We start from the raw sequence: 23,861 nt of genomic DNA, 5'->3' as shown, positions 1-23,861 counted from the left end.
TCACTCTGAAGATTGTTCAGGAAAAATAACATTCAGACTTCCATCCATATCTGACAGGCCCGAGGGGCCTGCAACTTCTTTAATGATGCCTTTAAATGATTTTAATGTTGTGATAAACACAAACTCAGTACGGAACTTGTCCTTCCATGGGATAACCTTTCTTTAGTCTTAGATTGTTGAGCATCTGAGCCTCTTCTGAGAGCCCAGGCAAGATCAAGGAGGTTAAAATCATATAGAATGATCAGGCCTCTCTAAATGGACCAGGGAGTTTTGGGGCAGATTGCTAAGCTCAGGGAGGCCCTGAAGTTGTTTTCAGTGCATGTGGATTCAGAATTATATCATGAAGTATGAGCTACAAAAAGCACTTTGTTAGTAATAGTTATGAATGCAATGTACAGCTTTTGTTTTTTTCAGTTTGGAATCCACAATTAAATCCACATAAATGTGGTTAACTCTCACGCATCTTTCAAGACCTGCTTTTTGCTCCTTCTCTAAAAAGCCTTGCCTGAGACAGCTAAGCAAAACTAGTCGCTCTACCTGTGTGGTTCTACTCTTTCTAGCACTGCCTTTGACTGTAGAATGGCGATATAGCATTTGTTTATATATTTTTTTCCTTACCAGACCGTGAGCTCCTCCTAGGTAAAAGCCATGCCTGATTCTTCCGTGATATCCACTGCCTGGCACTGGAGTTGATAGAAAGAACATACTTAATAAGTAGTTGGATAAATAACTATTTATAAGGCTTTTAAGAGACAGAAAAGCAGAAAAGACTTGGGTCAAAGAAAGGGGAATTTATTCAGTATTTATTGAATGCCTCATATATATATAAGGCATGTAACATAGAATAATTTATTTGTTATTCACAGCACCCTTTAGAAAAAAAAAAGTATTTTTGTTGTCATTTCACAGAGCAGGAAGTGAAGCTCAGAAAGTATAATAGAAACAAGAATTGGTGCATTTATAATTTGATTTCAAATCTGTCTTCGTCTTTTTTTGCTTTAGTAATATACTTTCCTACTTATCAGTGAGATTGGATCCTATAGTTTTTCTCTGCTCCCAGTGAACAGACTTTCTGGAAGTCTGATTTGTTCTGTTCTATTTGTCAGGAGTGAATATTTAGCTATATCTCAATTACCAGGTCTACCTCTACCCAGTGACTTCCTGGCTACTTCCAATAAAAATAGACAGACTATGAAGACTCTAAGAGCTTGATTAGCACCGATCACGAAGGAAATGCAAATCAAAACCACAATGAGATACCATCTCACACCAGTCAGAATGGCAATTATTAAAAAGTCAAATAATAACAGATACTAGTGAGGTTGCGGAGAAAAGAGAACACTTATACACTGTTGGTTGGGAGTGTAAATTAATTCAACCATTGTGGAAAGCCGTATGGCAATTTCTCTAGGAGCTAAAAAGCAGAACTACCATTCAACCCAGCAATGGTAGTTCTAGTTCTACCACCAATCTCTGGTATATACCCAGAGAAATATAAATATTCTATCAGACAGACGCATGCATGTGAATGTTCATTGCATCACTATTCTCAATAGCAAAGACATGCAATCAAATTAAATGCCCATCAATGACGGATTGTATAAAGAAAATGTGGTACATATATACCATGGAATACTATGCAGGCATGAAAAAGAATGAGATCATGTCTTTTGTGGGGACATGGATGGATCTAGAGGGAATGATCCTTAGCAAACTGATGCAGGAACAGAAAACCAAATACCACACATTCTCACTTATAAGTGAGAGCTAAATGATAAGAACTTATGAATGTGAAGAAGGAAACAATAGACACTAGGGCCTACTTGAGCAGGCAGGATGGGAGGAGGGAGAGGAGCAGAAAATGTAACTATTGGGAACTGAGCTTAGTACCTGGGTGATGAAATAACCTGTACAACAAACCCCCATGACACCTGTTTACCTATGTAACAAACCTTCACATGTACCCCTGAACCTAAAATAAAAGTTAAAAAAAAAAGAACTTGATTAGGCTTTGCTTACTATCAGGTGGAGGGACTGCACTTAAATGGCATTTTTAAAAAAGCTTTATTAATGTATAACTGGCATAAAATAAACTACACACATTGAAGGCTATGACCTGATAAGTTTTGATGTGTATATACATTCATGAAAAAAATCATTACAATCAAGATAATGAACTATCTGTCACTCCCCAAAATTTCCTGTGTCCCTGGCTAGAAGCAGAAAGTTGAATAGAAGTGGGGAGAACAGACATTGTCATCTTGTTCCTCATTTTAAAGGAAAGCATTCAATTTATAACCATTATGTATAATGCTAGCTTTAGGTTTTATGTAGATACCTGTCATCAGGTTAAGGGTATGCCCTTTTATACCTAGTTTTTTTTTTTTTTTTTTTTTTTTTTCTAAAATCAGAGTTGAATGTCAGATAGTTAATTTTCCTAATCTATTGAGTTGATTATATGGTTTTCCTTTTTAATCTGTTAATATGATAAATTACTCTCAAGAACCCTTTTAATTATTTGATTCTGTGATTATATGTTACTTAAATAGTTGAATCTACCTTAGCAAAATTCTAGTATTGCCTTTGACATTGTAATCCAAAGGCTAATAACTAAAGATGGTGTAAATACATGGTATCTTAAGTAGTGTGGCAAATCCATAATTATTAGATACCTAGCCAAAGTTCTTCCCATTTTATACCATACAAAAAATCACATGGCCTTTAACATTTTTTATTATTTTACATAGAATAAAATTTATTCCTGGTTGTATACAATTCAGTGTTTTTAAATTAAAAACATGGGTCCATACAAACACTCCTAAAATGGTTATACCTAATGACGAGCCCTCCCCCACCAAAAGTTTCTCACTCTGTTTCTTTCTGTGCAAGCCTGTTCTTCCTCCTCCAACCCTGGCAGCCATTGATTTGTTCTCCACTCTTCAGTTTTGCCTTTTCCTAAATATTCTATATATGAATTCACACAGTATACCATCTTTTGAGACTGGCTTTTTTGATCTAGTAAATGCATTTGCAATATGTTGATGTATTATCAGAAGCTTGGGAGCACATTTTCCTACCAATTATCTGAAAGGAAAAGTAAATTATCTATTAAGAAGGTGGTATATTTAATAAAAGAAAATACAAGCAGATATTTAATTTGCTGTGGTACAAAAACCACATTTTTCCATCAATATGTAAGAAACGAAACAAATATAAACTGAACTCTTTGGTCCAAAAGGTGAAAACATCTTTCAATTACACAGTCAGGTGTGACCTAGAAACAGATCTAAGTCTTTACCACTGTTTTTATCTACATTATATCTTGACTTTCTGTGTGTTTTGCATACCCAGTAACAATACATTAAATTTTTGCTTCGTGAAATAGGCGGGATTAGATAGCATTGTTGTATGTGTAACCTATATGGTAATGACAGTGAAATAGATAAACAGAGATGGAGTAGGTGGGGTCAGATTTCATGAATGGATTTTCACTTCTCTCCATAGTGAGAGATAATTTTCAGCTCAGGCCTCCATTGGTGGATACTTTGAGAGAACATGCAGTGTTGGGCAAGAGCAGCAGGGGGCCTGGAGGAAGATAGGAGCTTGGACCAAAAAAGGGATGAGGATAGATAGAATCGATCTCATTCACTTACCCATTTCACACTCAAGGTTTTCGCTAACCCTTTGGAGAAGTTAACTAGGGCATAAACATCAGGTTCCTACTGTATTGTACATATAATTGATATATATGTTATGTTTCTGTGAACCATATCACAAACTGTATATTCTCAGTCCGTGAAGCAGGTTCAACTCTCAACTTAAGTTTTGCTGTCTCTATGAGGTCCTGAATAAATAAAAAGCTATTTGGATCTTTTTGAAGACTGACAAGTGCATCTCAGGAGAAGCGCTCACAATCACAGCACAAGTCATATCTGACCCATAGCCAGGAAACCCCCAGAATAGTATTAGGTGTGGAAGGTGAGCCCTGGGATGGGTTGAGAGACTGACATTCACAGCGTAAGGTGCCTTGGAGAGTAAAGTTCCCTCCTTCTAGACAACAAGGAACACATTACTAAGCAAAAGCATCCCAAACTTACAACAAAAGCTGCCAGGCACTCATTCACAGCAAATGTCAGACTCCAGACATCAACTGCTAATGTGTTATAAAATGCTGATTAGGGATTACTGAAGCTGCCTACCAACTTTCTATTACCATTATTTAAGAAAGTCAGAAATAAGTTGATTCTAATTCCAACAGCATTTTATGTTTTTCTTACAAATTTCACGTCTGTGAAAGTCAGCATTTATAAAATTTAGTTGAGAGATATATTTAAAATGAATGCACTTAGGAAGAAGGAATCAGGTATTTAATAGATAAAAGCATCAACTTTAGATCATATATACTGCATTAATTCTGGAATTGATTTGTATAAAGTACATAAAAATTATACCTCCAAACTGGGTATGTTCTATAAGGATAGAATTTTATTCCTGTTTGGTTTAATTGATTTATACCAAGCCTCCAGAACAGTCTATGCACAAAATAAGATCTCAATAAATATTGGTTGCATTAAATTAGACCAGAAAATAAAGTAAAAATATAAACCATGCGAATCAGGAGGTTTATATAGTTGCTATGGTTGGACGAGAAATTTGACTCTGAATTTCCTAGAAGCTAAAGTGAAAATGAAGTTACACTCAATTATATAGCTTACATTGTCAAGTAAGAGAAAGGATACCAATTTATTATGGGAAATTAAGCTTTCCTAGGGCTAAACTCTACAAGAAATTCCTAGTGTGGGAATTGATAAGAAGCAATAGTGAGTTTTTAGAGTAATTTTTAATAGTATTTGTGAAAGTTGACAGCATAACTTTAACATATCAGAGATAATCATGGAATGGATTCAGATAATATTCTTTTTGTTATAAGATGGGAGAAGCGACCAGCAGGGAGCAATACATGGAATTATACAGGTAGGGAAAACTCTACTGTGGCTGAAAAAGTTGGGCTTCTCAGGAATAAAAATTGTTTCCTTTTTTTTAAAAAAAATCACTTCCTGATTGTTCTCGTCTTAATCATTTACTCATTCAGAATCATTTATCAATGTCTTTTTTTGTGCTTCAGTTACTGTGATAGATGCTGAAGATACAAGTTAAATTAAACATATCCCTGTCCTTAGGGAGCTCTGAATTTGGTAAAGAAGCAAAACAAGTCAATCAGCCATCACGAAGTGCTGCTGTCAGCAAGGTCTCCATGGCATGCGGGAGGACACAAAGGAGAGGCAACTAAATTAAGCTGGAGTCAAGGTAGGCTTCCCAGAAAAGGACACCGTGGAGCTGACTTTTAAATTTACATTTGAGTTAACTGAATGAATGAAGGGAGACAGTTTTCTAGGAAGGGGAGTGGCATGTGTACTGGAAAATTGCAATTACTGGCTTGGGTAGGGGGCAGTGCTGCGGAGACACACTCCTGTGGATTAAGGAAAAAGGAAGGCAGAGGAGAGGAAGAAAGTAAGGAATGAAGGGCCTTACCGGTTAAAGTAAGAAGTCTGAGCTTTATCCTGAAAGCTATGGGCAGCCATGGTCATTGGAAAATTTGGATCTTCCTGGGTGCAAGGTACTTTTCACTTAATGATTAGTGATTTTGATCTTTGTTAAAGAGTAATTTGAATACTTTTCTTTAGTTCTGACAATTCTTTTAGTAACAATTAGTTATGATTAGTAACAATTCTTTTCATGCCAGATTGGCAGGGAGCTCTTCCTCTTTGGTGCGTCATGGACAAGAGCAGTCCTCAGCTCCATCCTCATCATTTTATAGAAAAGTCTCAGAGACAGTAGGTGACTTCACCAAAGCCACACAGCTACTGAGTAGCAGATCCAGGATTTTAATCTTATTTGGGAAACACTATAATACGGTAAAAAGAACAGAAACCTGTATCGGCTGATATAAATTCAAATTTCAACTCTGAAACACTTTTGTGGCCTTAAGAAAGTCACGCAACCTTTCTAAGATTCACTCTCTTCATTATAAAATAGTCACACTAATGATGGTCTTAATATACCGATTTGGTTTTGAAATAATGTGAAACACCTCCAGACTACAGTGGGTACTCAGTCAGTACTTGCTTCTGATACTCAAGCACACTGATTTCTAGATTGAGGTTGTTTTCCAAAAACCTTTTTGGAAGGATGGTGTCCCGATGATAGTCCTCTCTTTGTCTTCTTTTGGCTCACAGTATTTCTGTGCCTTCTGAACTGACGCTCCAGTGGTATCCAAAGGGATACTTTGAGCTGGAGGTCATTTATGTCTGTATAGGGTCCGTAAGACGTGTCAGTGTAGCAGACCCTGGGAGAGACTGCAGTGGCAGAAACATGTATTTCTCATTGAAATCTCTGGGTAAGAACATTTTAAAGCTTCATGCAACCAGGATCTGTCAGTGTGCCCACAGATTGAGGCCTGAAATCATCTGGAACCCGAACACTACTCATTAATGATGAAAGTGCTATGGGAAAGTGCTATGGGGGTGGAGGGAGAGAAGTTGTAACTTAAATATGGACATACGTGGAGGCAAAGGCATATTTTCAAAATCATTTTTTTCTTAAGATCAACCCATCCAAGAGAAGTCATTATAAAGCTAACCAAGGATAACAGCTCTATCAATCAAATCTTTTGCCTTCACAGTTGAGTGATATCTTTTTCTTCCCTTCATAACCAAAACCGAGAGGCCAGTTTAATTTCCCAGTTGGAGGCAAAAGAGTCTTTTCTTGACCCTGGCTCTTCATCTCCACTGAATAGCTCACCCTGCTTTAATGTTATGCTTTCTTATTCATATTATTAGTATTGAAAATTATTCCCAGGGGGAGAAGAATATAATGATAAGGTATCAGGCTCTTTATTCAAAGAACTAATCAGATTTCAGAAAGACACAACAATGCACTGTAGGGTTTCTGGACAGGCTATAATGACCTGTTCCCCACAATGGTTAAGGAAGTATATGTTTAGCAGAGAATGAGTTTTCTGGGTTTTTGAGGGAGGGCTCAGAGAAGGAGGTGGGAAACCCCATTGTGCAGCAGCAGGAGAGATACCAGGCCTATAGTAAGAATATTCTCTTTCGAAAAATTGAACGATAATCCTAATAGTTGCAATGTATTAATTCTTCAGTCTCATTCTAGGAAAAAAAAAATGAAGTTATTGTGAAAGAGATCTGCCTCAGAGAGGCTACCTTGCAAGACAGGTTGATTATGGCTAATGAATTACACATGGTTTATTGCATTTCACAAAGACCAAACCACATAATAATATTCTCATGAGACCACGTCAGAATCAGCCGCATCCTGGGCTCCTGCCTATTGCGGTTAGAAAACCCGATAGGGACATGCAGGTTTTCCTATCTAATATTACTCTTAGTATTTAAGGAGTGCTAAAATGTAGGTGAATTGAGCTTCCTGAAGAAAAACCGTATCCTCAGGGCTTGAGGGGGTCTAAGGAAGTATTTAATCTAGGGCCTTAATGTTATAGCTGAAGAATAAGAGGCTGATGATGGCATGTGGCTTGCTGAAAATCACGAAGGTGGTTAGGGCTAGTGACAAACTGAGAGACCAGGTCTTCCAAACTGCAGTACCAGCCTCTTTCTTGCATTACATTTTTGAAAATTTCTCAAGTATTCTAGCTTTTTTGACAAGAGCATGATTTTGAGGTGTGGAGATAGAGAAGAAATTTAATACTTGTTGAACAGTTCATAAATACTTAGAGTGGTGCTGGGGGTCTCTTATATTTATTATCTCATTTAATCTACAATAATCCTGTAAAGTCAGTATTATGTTCCCTCTACAGATGCAGAAACTGAAGCTAACGTGGTAAAGGTACCAAATCTGGTACAGTGGAACTGGATTCAGCTCCAAGGTCAATTAGGTACCCAAACTGCTACAAACCACTACTTAGCAGGCAGTAAGAATTTATGAATTTATTCTCAAAGTTGAAATTAAAATGAAAGGTAACCAACTCCAACCTTTGATTTGACACGGGAAGTTTCTTTATAGAATTCCTGACAGATGTTCACCAGTTTCTACTTTAGTACCTTCAGTCATAAAGAACTCACTGCCTCACAAATATTTAACCCTTGTAGTTACATGGTGTAAAACATTTCCTGTATTTGATTTCTTATTTTATCTTAAACCCATATCCTCCAGATCATTCTCTGATGTTACATTTTGCATGCTGTACTCAATCATTCATTTATTATTTCAGCAATATTTATTGTCTCTTACATGTCAGGTACAACAATGCTCTATTCTGAGAGCACAATGATGAATAAGGCAAATATTCCTATCTTCATGAAGTTTGCATTGTTTAAGCAAGGATTTGGGTGTAATTCATATTTGAGTAACTGGAAGAGGAAACATTAATAACAGCACATAGAATTTTAAAAAAATCCAGGATCTAAAATATGGCTTACTCAACTCTATAATAAAATGTTTATGTAGAACGCCACTGGCATGTCTTTGAGGATCACTTAGAAAATGAAATATGGGGAGACTTTTTCCTCTGAGAAAGCAATCAAAAAATTTGCTTGAGGCATCTGAATGGTGCCTCAGAGATTGGGCTGAGTTATGGCTGATGACATAAAGGAATCCCGGGCAAACAGGGCTGGGTGTTTGGCAGCAGGCAAACTGCTAAATGCTGGACTTTCCATTGTGCAAATACTGGCTCCAGGACTTGATGTGAACAGGGCCCTGGCCTCATCCTAAAGTAGCAGCTTCTTAGGCTGGTTTTTAGAGGACTCACCAGGGAAATCATAGGAAGCAGGCCTGGGGAAGTCTGGAAGGGAGGCTTCTTGCCTTCACCATGGTAAGATTGAACAATCTCAAGCACCTATTAAAGACTGGACCCTTTCTATAATTACCTCAAGTAATCCTCACAGCAGTGCCCTGAGGGAAGACTTTTTATTCCTGTATTATAGAGGAAGTAGACCAAGGCTCTTGAAGGTTAAGTTCCCTATCCAAGTTCATGGCTAATAAGTAAAGGAGTATAATTCCCACCTGTGTGTATCTGACTTCCAATCCTATGCTTTTTGGATTATAATTCTGTGAAGGCAACTGAGAGAGTCCTTGCAACTTTGAGTGAAGATTTCAAAAAGGAGTTTGAAGACAGAGAATTGTAGTTTTAGGACACTTTATTTGCATGGGACCCATTTTAGGTCTAGGGAGGAGCCTTAGAAATAAGGCCATATATTTTTAAGCATTGCAACAGTAAGATATTTGTATATTCCTTTTTTAAAAGAAAACCTAAAATTTTGAAAGCCTTTGGATCCATAAAACCTGTGCTAAACCATATTTAGAAAACAGTTGTTGTTCACTCAATAATTATTATTTTTTTTTGGATACAAAGTCTTGCCCTGTTGCCCAGGCTGCACTGGAGGGAGACTGTCATGGCTTACTGCAGCCTCAGCCTCCTGGGTTCAAGAGATTTTCCTTTCTTAGCCTCCTGAGTAGCTAGAACTATAGCCATGTGCCAACAAATCCAGCCAATTTTTTATTTTTTGGGAGGTGAGTTGCTATGTTGCCCAAGATAGTCTTGTACTCCTGAACTCAAGTGATCCTCCTGTCTTGGCCTCTCAAAGCATTGGGATTACAGGTGTAAGCCACCACACCTGGCCTCAACAAATATTTCTTAAATGCCTAATATATGCCAGGCCTTGTCTTAGGTGCTGAGGATTCAGCAACAAAGAACACAGAACAGAGAGTACTGTTCTTATGGAGTTAATAGTCTAGAGACAACGTGTGTTGGCAGAGTCCTGGCATGAAATGCATGCCACACTAAAACTGGAGACAGGGATAGTTGTGTAAGATAACTACCTGATGGAGGATGAGACCTTTGGTTGATAGCAACTAACCAACCCTCAATCCTACCAGTAGACAGAAGAGCAATAAACACTCAGCCTCACCTTGCTATTGCTCTCTAACTTCCTGCTGGTGGTCCTTTTTGGCCAAATTGAATTGGAAGTTAGAGGCAGGCTAGCCCACCAACAGTTTGTGCAGGTCAGGCTTCTCGACTACATAGTGCAAAAGGGTGAAGAGTGACTATGGAGGAGAAACAAATGGCATCCAACACATATGTGTGAAGTTCAACCTTCAGAACTCAGTAAGAATGTGGTCTGGGGAAAACAGTTGCATAAAGCAGAATGCCAATTCTGGCATTGATATTTCTCCTGAAAATAATAATAATAACAGCAAGAGAAAACATTCATTGAAAACATACTCTGTTGTTGACATGAGCTGAGAGTCTGTAGCATATGATATCACATAAGCTCTCTCCTTCAAGCATTATTCTAAAGGGCTCTAGAAGTTGGCCATTTGCCAAATTTGAAACATTTTTAAACCAATATATGAAGAGTTAAACTGCCTGAGGGACCCTTTCATATCTTTCTATGTTTTATATATTAGAGTCTGTGAACAAAAAGAAGAAGAAAAGCCACTGGGTAACTATACATGAAACATTCACATTCAACCAGCCATAGTGAGCACAATAAAAGATTGAGAAGCACTAATTACTAAATCAAAATGTATTCTTGTTGGCAAAATGCCTGAGTAACTCCCTGATTTTCTCTCAGATTGGGCACTTGCTAAAGGTCCATTGGACCTGGGAGGCAGAGGGTGAAAGACACAGGGCATTGAATAGCTCCCATTTCCTTCTTAAAATATTCTTAAGTAGAAAGGCTATTCCCAAAGAGGTGCCACAGGGGCTAACCCATTTATGAGAATGAAGTGATTTGTCCACCTGAGAGATATGTTTCCAGTCACTCAGGCCAATATCAGATTGGATATGCAAATGAGTTCTTTCAGCGTTTCTCAAACGTACCCAGATTCAATTTGGAAGAGTTCACAAATTTCAACAGTTAACAATTTTTTCCCACCCATGGCTTTACCTATACTTAATAACCAGAAAGTCTAATTTTTGTTGAAGTAAATGAAGTACCTGAAAGTACCAGGGAAATCTAGACCCCAAATTACTCTTGTATTAAAGGACCTTTAAACTGTAAGTTGAGCTTACAAATTCTTCATTAAACCTCTTCCTTTGACAAATTAGAAAACTGTGACCTACAAAAAGAAAGTGGTTGGTTCAAGGTCACACCATGAGCTATTGGCAGAGCTGAGATTAGTACTCTTTTGTCCTTGTCTCCTGCCCTGTGGTCCTTGTAGTTACATCATACTAGCTCTCAGAGACATAGACTAAGAGACCAGCAGCCTGAGGGCCCCTGAAAGCTACTCATTCCATGGGAGAAAGAATATTGATCACTTCTGTAATAATAGGGAAAAATCCAGTGTTAAATAATTCAATTGGAGGAAACATGTGGGAGAAAGGAATGCTACTAAAATATTCCTGTCTGCCGACACTAAAAACAAAAGTTTAGCCTGGGCAATCCTCTTTGATATCCCCAGGTCCTTACCTTCATGGAATGTGGGAAGGAGCAGTATTTGCTTCTGAGACTGGCTATCATAGGGCAAATGCTCTTACTTTACAGCTGTGTTAAGAAGTTTAGTCAGGAGATCATACTTTACAACTCTAGATTAAATGAGAAATATATGAATGTAATTTGGGCTCTGATAATTGCTGGACAACTTCAATCATTAAGAGCTAGTCAACTAATTCAAACAATTGATGCTTTAGTCCTTTTCCTGAGCAGGCATGGAAGACTCAAGGGACATCTGGGTTCAGATTCCCAGCTTTCCCAAGACTTCACTGCGTGCATTTAGCTTTGGGTAATGCAACAAGAAAATTCACCTGTGTCCCATTTTAACTACCATCTTCCCACTTAACCAGGCCTGGTTCCACTGAGATTACCCAAGCTGTGATCCTGTCATACCTTGCTTACCAAGAAGCCATCAACCCCACTAGCTGTTATCTGCTTAGCATTACTTCCCACCTGAGGCACAAATATTATGGGCTTCTTGTCTGATATCACCAAGGATGAAAACACTTAATTTCTTTTGTTGATGGCTAATATGTTGTTTCTCTTTACATCTTTATTGTTTTTATTGGCCAGAGAGACATTTTCATTCCCATGGAGTTCTCTAAGGACTTCCCTGACACTCATTCTTCCAGCAATCAACTCTAAAAATCTACTCATTTGGTTGGTGTAGCAAAGTCGACTTATATTGAACATGTTGAATCTGGATAAAGAATTCTTAGTATGCTTTCATTATTTTGAGCCCATGCCAGTTATCTGTTCATTTTCAATTCTGTCCCATGATGTACAGAATCATTCCGATTTATGCTCTGGACTGAGAGCCTTGATGGCTTTCAAAGCGCAGGTTTACTTTTCTATGGCTATTAACCATGAACTAAAACATATTATATAGGATGGTGGCAAGAAAAAAATGCTGTTTATAGGGAAATTTGGCCCATGCTAGGTAGAATATGAATCCAGTGTGATTGATTTGTTAAATAAGCCAAAAAAAAAAAGCAATCTGGTATTTGTCCCTTTACTTATAAAGAAAACAAATCTCCCTTGGAAATCTACGAACAGTGACATGATACAATATTACAGACCCTTCAAAGACACTCTGAATACAATTCAGCTATGCCCAACCCATGTCTTAAACTCATAACATTTAGAAGTCTCATTCTTTAGCCATGGATGTATACAATTTTCAATGTTTATATTTATTACAGTGAAGAAGAGCTATGAGAAAGATTGGGAAGGCCTATTAAAACATCATTTAATAAATAAACATAATTTGTACTGGATGTACAATTAAGACTTCAAGAGGGGTGAACCAAGAAAAATTAGATTTTCCTAATTCCTAAGATATGGAAAAATGTCTCAGGGTTTTTTGAATTGATCAATTGACTAATTGTGTCATTTAATAAATAGCAATTGAAAGCTTACCAAGTTTGATATAGTATATCCATTGATGACTAAAACACACAGTTCATGCTGTTACAGAATATACTACGCATTGGCTTTTGTATAATATTGTAGTAATAGCATAGATGTACATATCCACGATAGAACTATATGAGTTTTTGGCCATGTTTTAGGTAAAAATATAACAATCTTCTTATGGGCCCAAAGGCCACTCAAGATTGGGTAGCCCCCACGTTGTCCTTTTGTCTCAGCCTTATATCAAGTGCCTGCTTTGCTTTAAAAGAATAAACAAAATTTAAAAACTGTTTAAGTAAATGATATTTTAAAATTTTTGTAAATTGAGTTTCATGCCATTGCCACTCATTTGTTTTTACAATTCTGTAAAATATGCTATGATTTTTCTTTCTTTTTTATTTTTTGAGATGGAGTCTTGCTCTGTCACCCAGGCTGGAGTGCAGTGGCACGATCTCGCCTCACTGCAAGCTCTGCCTCCTGGGTTCACGCCATTCTCCCGCCTCAGCCTCCCGAGTAGCTGGGACTACAGGAGCCCGCCACCACGCCCGGCTAATTTTTTGTATTTTTAGTAGAGACAGGGTTTCACCGTGTTAGCCAGGATGGTCTTGATCTCCTGACCTCGTGATCCGCCTGCCTCAGCCTCCCAAAGTGCTGGGATTACAGGCGTGAGCCACTGTGCCTGGCCTATGATTTTTCTTTTTTGATTTTAAAAATAATCATGGATAGCTAAACATATTTTCGTGATAATCAAATGAAAACTCCCAAGAGTTCTCTATGAATTTCTGGTGACATTGTTTCTTTCTTCCCCAGTCTTTTCCCTAGATTATAAATCATCTACAATACTTCAGGTAAAAGTTAGTTGCTATATCTGTCTATTTTATATTATGCTTTCTTATTGATGTATATGACTTCTCAACATTTGGTCACTTTCCAGGTTAGATACATTTACAAAGAGGATGCTGTAGTTGTATTGATTATAGGAGTTCATCTAGTGCAATAGGGCAAACCAAGAGCAATGACAAATGAAAGATAAAAGGGAGCTAGTCAGCTTTCTTCTCGTTTTTTTTTTGTGGATTTCTCTGAGGTGAAGATTTTCTTTATTAATCTTTGAAAGAAGTCCCAAAGGCCAAGGAAACTCATCTGACTATAAGCTACTGTGTGTTTGCCTACCACGTTGAGAAAGGGTGGCTGGTTGATCTAATGCATTACATTGCTTCAGCATATTTTTTTAATTTATTTGATCCTTTCTTTCTCATCATCATATCTGTAGGCTTGCTTTTTAAAAATAAAGTATCATCTCTTCAAATAAAAAAGAAAAATGCTTGAGGCATCACATTACCTGACTTCAAATTTTACTACAAGGCTATAGTAACCAAAACACCATGGTCCTGCTATAAAAATTGTCACATATATAAATGGAACAGAATAGAGAACCCAGAAATAAGGGGACATACCAATAATCAATTTTTGACAAAATCAACAAAAATATACATTGGGAAAAGGACACCCAATTCAATAAGTGGTGATGGAAAAATTGAACTACCTCATGCAGAAGAATAAAACTGGATCCATACCCGTTACCATATACAAAAACTAACCAAGATAGATTAAAGACCTAAATGTAAGACCTGGAAGCTACAAAAATCCTACAAGAAAATCTAGGGAAAACTCTTCTGGACATTGGCCTAGGGAAGGTATTTATGACCAAGTCCTCCAAAGCAAACCCAGTGAAACCAAAAGTAGACAAATGGGACTTCATTAAATGAAAGCTTCTGCACAGCAAAAAAAATCATCAACTGAGTAAATTGACAACCTACAGAATGGGGAAAAGTATTCGCAAATCATATACATGACAAAGGGCTAATATCCAGAATGTACAAAAAACTCAAACAACTCAACAACAACAACAACAACAAAATAACCTCATTAAAAAGTAGGCAAAGAACATGACAGACATTTTTCAAAAGAAGACATACAAGCAACCAACAAATATACGAAAAATGCTCAACATCACTAATCATTAGAGAAATGCAAATTAAAAACACAATGAGATACCCTCCTATATCAGTCAAAATGGCTATTATTAAAAAGTAAAAAAAAAAAAAAACCACACAAAAAACAGATGTTGATGAGATTAGGGAGAAAAGGAAACCCTTATACACTGTTGGTGGGACTGTAAATTACTACAACCTCTATGGAAAATGGTATGGAGATCTCTCAAATAATGAAAAATAGAACTACTATTTATCCAGCAATCCGACTACTTAGTATGTACTCAAAGGGAAATAAATCATTATATCAAAAGGATATCGGTGCTCATGTTTATCAAAGCACCTATAAACAATAGCAAATATATGAACTCAATCTGTGTCCATTAGTGGGGGACTGGATAAAGAAAAGGTTTTATATATATATGTAGTGGAGAATTGGATAAAGAAAAGGTTTTATATATATATATATATGCATATACATATGTATATTATATATATGTATATACATGTGTGCATATATGTCTGTATATATACATACCATGGCCTACTATGTAGCCATAAAAAATAATGAAATCATGTATTTTGCAGTGACGTGGATGGAAATGAAAGTCATTATCTTAAGTGAAATAACTCAGAGACAGAAAGTGAAATACCACATGTTCTCATTTATGAGTAGGAGCTAAACAATAGGTACACATGGTCATGCAGAGTGGAATAATAGACTTTGGAGAGTGTGAAGGTGGGAAGGTGGTTGAGGGTGAAAGTTGAAAAATTATCTATTGGATACAATGTTCCCCATTTTGGTAATGGATACACCAATAGCCCAGACTTTACCACTATGCAATATGTGCATTAAGAAATCTGCACTTATAACCAATAAATATATAAAAATAAAAAGTAAATACATTTGATTGAGTATAAACCATAAAAATTAAATAAAATAAAGTATTATCACTTGTCTCAGCCTCTGTTTTATAGAGATTTAGCTAAATCTAGAAATTAGTCTAGAAAACAATATTTTAAAACTATATTGCCTTCTTGTCTAAAAGCAGTAAGAACCCATTGCTGATAGTAAGATATTGTGCCTTGAAATTATTCAAGTTTTTACTTGTAGAAAATTGGGGTAGTACAGTTTAAGAGTAAGACATTGGAAGACAAAGAAGTTGTAGTCCTTATTTGGTATGAGAACAAAATTTTTTATAAAGGTTGTACACTGGTGTGACTGCTTTTCATAGCACCAGAGACCTACTTTAAAAAAATTAAAGACACAGGAGAGTTCATTTAAACTCAAGGAATAATCTGAAAACTAGAATGATTCTGTGATGACTTTAAAAAAGCAGTCATAGGGCACAACTGTGATGAAAATCAGGCACAGGAACTGATTTTAAAAGCGACTGAGCTACAAAGCAGATACCTCCATGATCTCAGGAGGTTTCCAACGCCAAAGTCAGGGTATCTTCTAAAAAGTAGCACCATGAGACCTGAGATTGTAAGAGTTGAATCGGCAAATGTGAGAATTTTGAGTCCCCAAATTCTCTTGACACTTCTGGCCAGTAAAATCAGCACCTTCATTTTCTCCAGAAGAGAGCAGCCTCCGTTTCCCTAGAGACGATGTAATAATTTCACCTGAAGCATGTGCTTCATCAGATCATCCTTTTTTTAATTTTTTTTGAGATGGAGTCTCGCTCTTTCACTCTGCCTCCTGGGTTTACTTATGCCATTCTCCTGCCTCAGCCTCCTGAGTAGCTGGGACTACAGGCACCCGCCACCATGCCCGGCTACTTTTTGGATTTTTAGTAGAGATGGGGTTTCACCATGTTAGCCAGGATGGTCTCGATCTCCTGACCTCGTGATCCCCTCATCTTTGGCCTCTCAAAGTGCTGGATTACAGGCGTGAGCCACTGCATCCGGGCCCTCCTTTTTTTTTCTTTTCATTTCAAGACTCAGCCTTACTACCTCTCATTATCTCTTGGTTGATAGAGTCAGGTGTCAGTCGATGCTGAAAGAAAAGCACAAGTCTAGATCTGAAAAAAAATCCTTAAACCAAAGAAATTTTATGATTTGTCTAATGTGTATCATTAAGAAGAGGATGGTAGTATAATTGTCAGAATGTACAAAACTCTATGTCTCACATTTAATGCCACCAGAGAATATCCAATGCAAGGGGACAGTATTATCTGTGCTGAGGATGTCAATCATATTCTTTTCTTGGCACCGGTATTTGTGCAATAGAGTGGCCATGGTGGCAGGTACATAGATTATATATGGACTTAACAACATAAGCTCTCCCTCACCGAGACTGTTTTAGTCATTGTCACTGCTAAATGCAAATCCAGTAGCAGCAAATACCAGGGCACAATCACTTAGGAAGACCAGGCAGCTATCTGGTGGCAGATCACAACATGGAGATACTTTTTACTTTGAAATAGGAAGTCATTCAAGCCATGTATCTTTCCTGGAATTGACACATACTCCAGATATAGGTTTGACTGCTTTCTTATGAAGTCTTTTCCATCACTACCATCTGAAAGGTCACAGAAAGTCTTATCCATTCATGTGGGTCTCACACAAAATTGCCTCTGATCGAGAGGCCCACTTTAAAGCAAAGGAGGCCCAACAATGGGCTCATGATTATGCGTTTAGTGTTCTTACTCCCTATCACCTAGAAATAGTCAGCCTCATAGAAGGGTGGGATGGCCTTTGAGGGATCTGTTTAGATACAGGCTGTGGGACAATGCTTATGGGGTGGAATGCTGCCCTTCAGGATAAGGCATATATTTGAAACTGATAGTTCTTTGTCTTGTTTAGTTAGAATCCATGGCTCTGGGAAACAAGGGATGAAATTGAGAGTTACCGCTTGGATTTATGCTCAGAGACCTAGTTGTGGAATCTGTGTTTTCATTTCCTTCATCTTCGGTTCTGCTAGGATTCAGATCCTAGTTCTGTGATGAGGGCAAACTCATTTCCAGGAATACAGTAAGTTCTACTAAACTGGGTGCTGTGACTACCATCTAATCACTTTTAGCTTGTTGTGTATTGGTAGAGCAATAGGCCAGGGAGAGCATTACTATAGTGGCTGTGGTAACTTACTCTGTCACTATGAGGAGAAAAGGTGACCACCATACTATGCAGGCCAATCTGGAATCCGTGGAAATCATTGGGGTGTCTCTTCATACTTGCATGTCTGGTAATGACTATCTATGAGCAACTTCAGCAAACATACTTGAAAAAGAGTATAGCAACTAAGCACTCAGGCCTTTGGGATTAAGGTCGAGGTCACCTCACCAGGCAAGCAGCTCAGACCAGTTAACATGCTAGACAAGGATGAGGGGAAACTAGAATGGATAGCGGAGATAGCAGTGGAGAAATATCAGCTGTGCCCTCTAGACAAACTATACTGTAGTGTGGTATTGTAGCTTGTTCTACAAACTCCCTTGCTTTAGTCTTCCAGGAGATCACAACTGGCCACCACATTGAGTGTGCATTATTGGACTTCCACCTCTCCTCCAAGAGAAAGAGTGAGAACGCCTTTATTTTAAAATATGGAATTATTATGTATACATGGAGCTTCATATTAATAAGAAGGACAAATAGATCTGAGTAGTGCAAGAGGTTGGTGGTACCCATACTGAACCCTTCTTTGGAGCTCATTATTTCTCCGGATTTATCAGTCTCTGTTTGAACTTTGTCAATTCATCCCTGTGATTTTGTTTCTTTCACTAGATCTTTGTGAATCCATCTCAGGTGCACTTCACAAGGTCACACTGTGGCTGCAAGGAGAGACAGAAGCTAAATCTCTGGTTAGTGCACCCTAATAATCAGTACCTAAATATAACCCATTAACTCATAACTATGTAACCTTGGTATTTTTCTCTTGGTTATAAAACAAATCTTTTTTTTTCTTTATCAATTTTTATTTTAAGTTCATGGGTATGTGTGCAGGTTTGTAACCTGGGTATATTGTGTGATGCTGAGGTTTGAGATATGTATGATCCCATCACCCGGATACTGGACATAGAACCCAACAGTTAGTTTTTCAACCCTTGTACCCCTCCCTCCCTTCCCTCTCTAGTAGTCCTTAATGCCTATTGTTGCCATCTTTATGTCCATGAGTACCAGATGTTTAGCTCCCACTGATAAATAAGAATGCGTGGTATTTGGTTTTCTGTTCCTGCGTTAATTCGCTTAGGAGTTACTTTGGTCTTAAAGGATATTTAGAAATAAAACAGCACAACAGGAAAAATGACACAGAACACACTGATTTGACTAGTGGTGGGTTACTAAATATTTTGTTAATCTATTATTATCTACCAGGCATTGAGTTATATAAAAATATACAATTAGGCACAGTTTCCACACCCAGGAAGGTAACAATAGATTTGCAGAGGTGATAAGAAAAATGATGGCAATACAGGATAAGCTGAAAAGATTCACAGTCTCTTAAACAGTTGAGAACAAGATACTTTGGAAGTTTTCAGGGTCTCAGAAAAGGATACAGAGGAGAGCTATTTAGAAAACTAGCAGCTGTAAATTTCCATTTAATTGTTGGATATTTGACAGATGACAAGAAATCCTGAGGTAGACAGAAAGTTCCTACTGGCTAAAGTATTCCACCAGGATGTGCCCTTCCACTTTGGAGTGTTATGGAATCCTTCTGTTCTTTCAAGTTAGAATGCCCACTTTCTGTGTGCTCCTGCAGGGACGCTTATTAAAATCTGAGGCCGATGTGTCGCCTCAAGTTGTGTGCAGTGGTGGGCAGGGGACAGCAGAGGCCAGCAGCTCTGTAGATAGCAGTGCCCTTTGTTTCAGTTGAAGAGACCTCTTTATCCTTAGTTTTGAATCACAATTAGCACCAGTTGTTGGTAGCCATTTCATTTTAAGTTTCATTTTGTGGGCACCAATGTGGAGCTTTCATTCTGGCAGTCTGAAGTTTACATGACACTCAACAAGTCTACAAAAATTATAGGAGGAAGTGTGGTAAGGAATGTATCTTTTAACTTTTATTTCTCTTCCACCACTTTCTCATCATCATATGTATTAGATAATATTTGTTACTGGCATCATGCCCTGTCTAGCCCAGCCAACTCGTGGAGAGAATGAACGCACCTCATGAAACTGGAAAAGATAGAAACAATAAAAGATAGAAATCTACTCTTGGCTGTTTTAGGAACCTTGTGGATTGTAGGAAAGCTACTAGGATATTGATGCCTGCTTTGAGGCCATGTGGCTGCCAGTGAAATACCAGGCTTCAGTTTCAGGTTTAGAACATCTGTGAAAGGCACAATTCTAAGAATGATTTCCAATGAGCTGCATCCTGATCTACCCTTCCCACTGAGTGTTGATGGAACCTGTGGATATGATGAGATATCACTCCTGTAATTATGATGTATTATATGACAAAAGGGAGATTACGTGGGTGGCTCCAATGTAATCACATGAACCCTTTAAAAGCAAATAATTTTTTTTCTGGCTTCTATTAGAAGGAGAAGTTAGAAGATTAGAAAAGTATGAAAAAGATTCGATGCATTGTTACCAGCTTAAAGCTAGAGGGGGCCATGTGGCAAAGAATGTGAATAATTTCTAGAAGCTGAGCAACCCCAGCTGACAGCCAGCAAGGAAACAGGACTCAGTCCTACAAACATGAGGAACTGACTTCTGCTAATAATGGGAATTAGTTTGGAAGAAGTCCCTGAGCCCTAGGTGAGAACACAGGCAGCTGACACCTTAATTTCAGCCTAAGCAGGGAACCCTCAGTACCAGACTTCAGCCCTACAAAGTTGAGAGATTAAAAAATGGGTACTGTATTAAGCTGCTAAGTTTGAGGTTTGTTTGTTTGTTTTCAGCAATAGAAAATGAATGAAATATCCAAGGGCGGAAATGGTTTTAACTGCACATTTACAGTCCAACATGGGTTCATTCTGAACATCATTTCTTACTTGCTAGGTGACTTTGGGATTAACTTCTCTGAATATTTATTTCATCATCTATAAAAGGGATAAAATAATACCTACCTGACTCCTAAGATTGTTGCCACAGTTAAGTGATATACAGCTTATATGACACCTGACATAAAATAGATGTTATTTCCTATTCTCTAATAAGACTGAGCATGGCAAGTCACTCAGAAAAGATAGAAATAGTCCATAATAGATACTATGACTTGCAGGAATTAGAACCATAGACGTCTTTGGAAGGGGAGCAGGATGGAGCTCGGGGGAGAAGCATCTGGGTACAAGTTAAGGAAGTACACCATGCTTCTGATGGTTTGGAACCAGAATAGATCCCAAGAGGTCCAGGATCACTGGTAAGACTTAGTGGCGAAAGCCATGAGTCATAGAGTCCCACACATTCTGCTCTAGATGTAATTGACAAATCTACAGACTGGCAGGGGTGCCAACCTGCCTTTAGTGTTGATTAAAGGCTGAGAGACTTTGCCTACTATGCTTTCCAAAGTGGAGTTTTGGTAGGCTTGATTCCAAAGGCATGATGGGGATGCTTAGTGAATGAGAGATAATTCACATTTTCTTATAGAACAGAGACAATTGAGACTAATACCTATAATAACATTTCTCATGTATTTTGTTTCCTCTAACAGTTTGTTGGAGGAGGAATTGCAGTATACTTAAAAGAGAAAGGATTTTTACATTAGAAAAATCTGGCATTAACTATATCTTTGTAATTGGTTAACTGACCTTCAGTAAGCCCTTAGCTTCCTGTTGAACAAGAGTGTCTATTTCTCAATGGGTAATAGGATGAAATGAGATAAACATAGGTAAGATGTCTAGAATCATGGTTTAGAATTGTTGAGTCCCAAGGCTACCATCCAATTCATATGTGCTTCAGTTTCCTTAGCTATAAAATGGACATAATAATAGTTCCTAGATCATTCTCTTTTTGTGAGAATAAAGTATGTGAAGTACTTTGCATAGATCCTGGCCTGTTGTAACCAAGAATTAGAAGGGAACTATTATTTGTGGTAGTATGTGTGCCTAGCTTGCAGTACCTTTTAAATTGATAGCTATTTTTCATTTGTTAAACTCTGTCTGGATTTCTGTATTTACTCAAGTGAATCCTTAAAAAATAAGCTCAAAAGATGTTTGTATATTTCCTTTATGGACAGTTGGATGGGAAAAAAAAACATTTGGTTCTAGTGCACACCTACACTGTAGGAAAACAAGTTAGTGGGAGAGGGCAGTGGTCTGAAATTTGGAATTACAAAATTCTTATAATCGTCAGAGATAAAACATGGCAGATCTGATTACTCCTCTGCAAAAAAAAAAAAAAAAGCAACAACAAAAAAACTTTCAAAGATTCACATTTCTCCATTGCCCCTAAGAAAAAAGTCTTTTCAGTCATTTATTTATTCATTCATCTACGAAGTATTAATTGAACCCTTGGTATGCACAGTAATTGTTCAAGGTACTGAATTACAACAGTGAACAAAGAAGATACAAAATTTCTGCCCTCTTAGACTACATTTTAGTAAGGAGAGGCAGGAAATAGACAAGATAGTCAGATCGTGATAAGTGCAAAAAAGAAAAACAAGTTAAAAAGAAGGGCAAGAAATTTAAAGAAAGAGAATCATCTCCCATTTTAAATAGGATTGTTAATGCATGTCTCGTAAAGGAAGGGCCATGGAAGCAAAGACTGGAAGGAGAAGAGGCAGTGAGCCAGATGAATACCTGGGGAAAGGACCTTCTATGAACAGGGGATCTGGCTTAAAAGGCTCTGTGTGCTCTGGCTCTGGCTACACCAATCAGAACCATGCTCATTACAATACCAGGGACAGCCTTTAGCAATCTACTGAAGTCAGTATTTAAGCTACACCATATTTAATTCTCCAAGTTTAAATAGATCCCAGCAAGAAATCTGGTCTGATAACATCTCAAAAGCCCATTTTGTTCAATATTACAATTAGTAGGTATTTATTAAATAGTTACTATTTGACAGGCAGTGTCATTAGTGCTGAGAACAACTCAGTGAATTAAATAGGTGAGGTCTTCTGTTCATAAAGAGCTGACATTCCAGTAGTAGGGACATATATTTAAACAAAATTATGAAAACTAGTTATGTTATGTATATTTTATCACAATACAAATATATTAAATACCTGACCTCAAAGGCAGACCTGTCTCTAACAACTTGAATTCTTCTGTTTACCTGAATACTTTTTCCTTCTTCTCCTTCTCCTTCTTCTTCTTTTTCTTCTTTTTCTCTTCTTTATCTTCTTCTTTTTTTTTCTTTTTTTGATACAGTGTCTCACTCTGTCTCCCAAGCTGGAGTGAAGTGGCGTGATCATAGTGAGCTCACTGCAGCCTCAAACTCCTTGGTGCAATTGACCCTCCCGCCTCAGGTAATTTTTTGAAAAATTTTTTGGTAGAGACAGGATCTCTCTATGTTATCCAGGCTGGTCTTGAACTCCTGGCCGCAAGTGACCCTCCTGCCTCGGCTTCCCAATGTGTTGGGATTATAGGCCTGGTGTCTTAAATGTCGCGTCACACACTGAGGAGGCAGCAACAGTAGACTGCCCACTTTTTCTGCCCCTCCTGAAACCACTTCCTATTTCTCATGCCTTTGAAACTACAAAAATGGCATGGTTTCCTCCCTTCTCTCATTAAAAACATGTGTGCAGGACAAAACTGTACCACCCTGGCGCTGCACCATAAATAGTGAAAGCCAGAGGAACTATATCATTTAGTGGCTGCTTATGCTTCACGTCTCCTGTGGGCGCCCAGAAGCCTCTCCCCAGCCTCGCTGGTTTTGTTCTTATTGAACTGATTTCTTTTACGGAATGTGTGCTTCTAATTCTTAATTTTAAGGTCAACATCTTTCTTGACTGGCACTGTAAATGTTTAACAAGTATGACTGAACCATTCCTGGTTTCCTACTTTTATTTTCCAGCATGTGTCAGAAAAGCAGGCCAGTAGATCAAACGCCCAGGTCGAATGCTTTGAAGTTAATGTCATGATAGATGTTATAGCACAAA

General features: G+C 37.8%; 1 protein-coding gene across 1 annotated transcript in view; it reads right to left on the bottom strand.

The window, feature by feature from the left end:
* C1H1orf87 (chromosome 1 C1orf87 homolog) overlaps positions 1–23,364 on the bottom strand; it is a 144,503-nt gene extending 121,139 nt beyond the window's left edge. Inside the window, exon 1 of the transcript XR_010124422.1 lies at positions 23,036–23,364. The gene's annotated coding sequence lies outside the window, so the exon portion shown is untranslated. The remainder of the gene's footprint in view (positions 1–23,035) is intronic.
* Positions 23,365–23,861: the final 497 nt, after the last annotated feature.

Source organism: Pongo pygmaeus, chromosome 1, assembly GCF_028885625.2.
Source record: "Pongo pygmaeus isolate AG05252 chromosome 1, NHGRI_mPonPyg2-v2.0_pri, whole genome shotgun sequence".
NCBI lineage: Eukaryota > Metazoa > Chordata > Mammalia > Primates > Hominidae > Pongo > Pongo pygmaeus.
The sequence above is the reverse complement of the archived record's forward strand: the minus strand, read 5'-3'. Positions and strand labels throughout refer to the sequence as shown.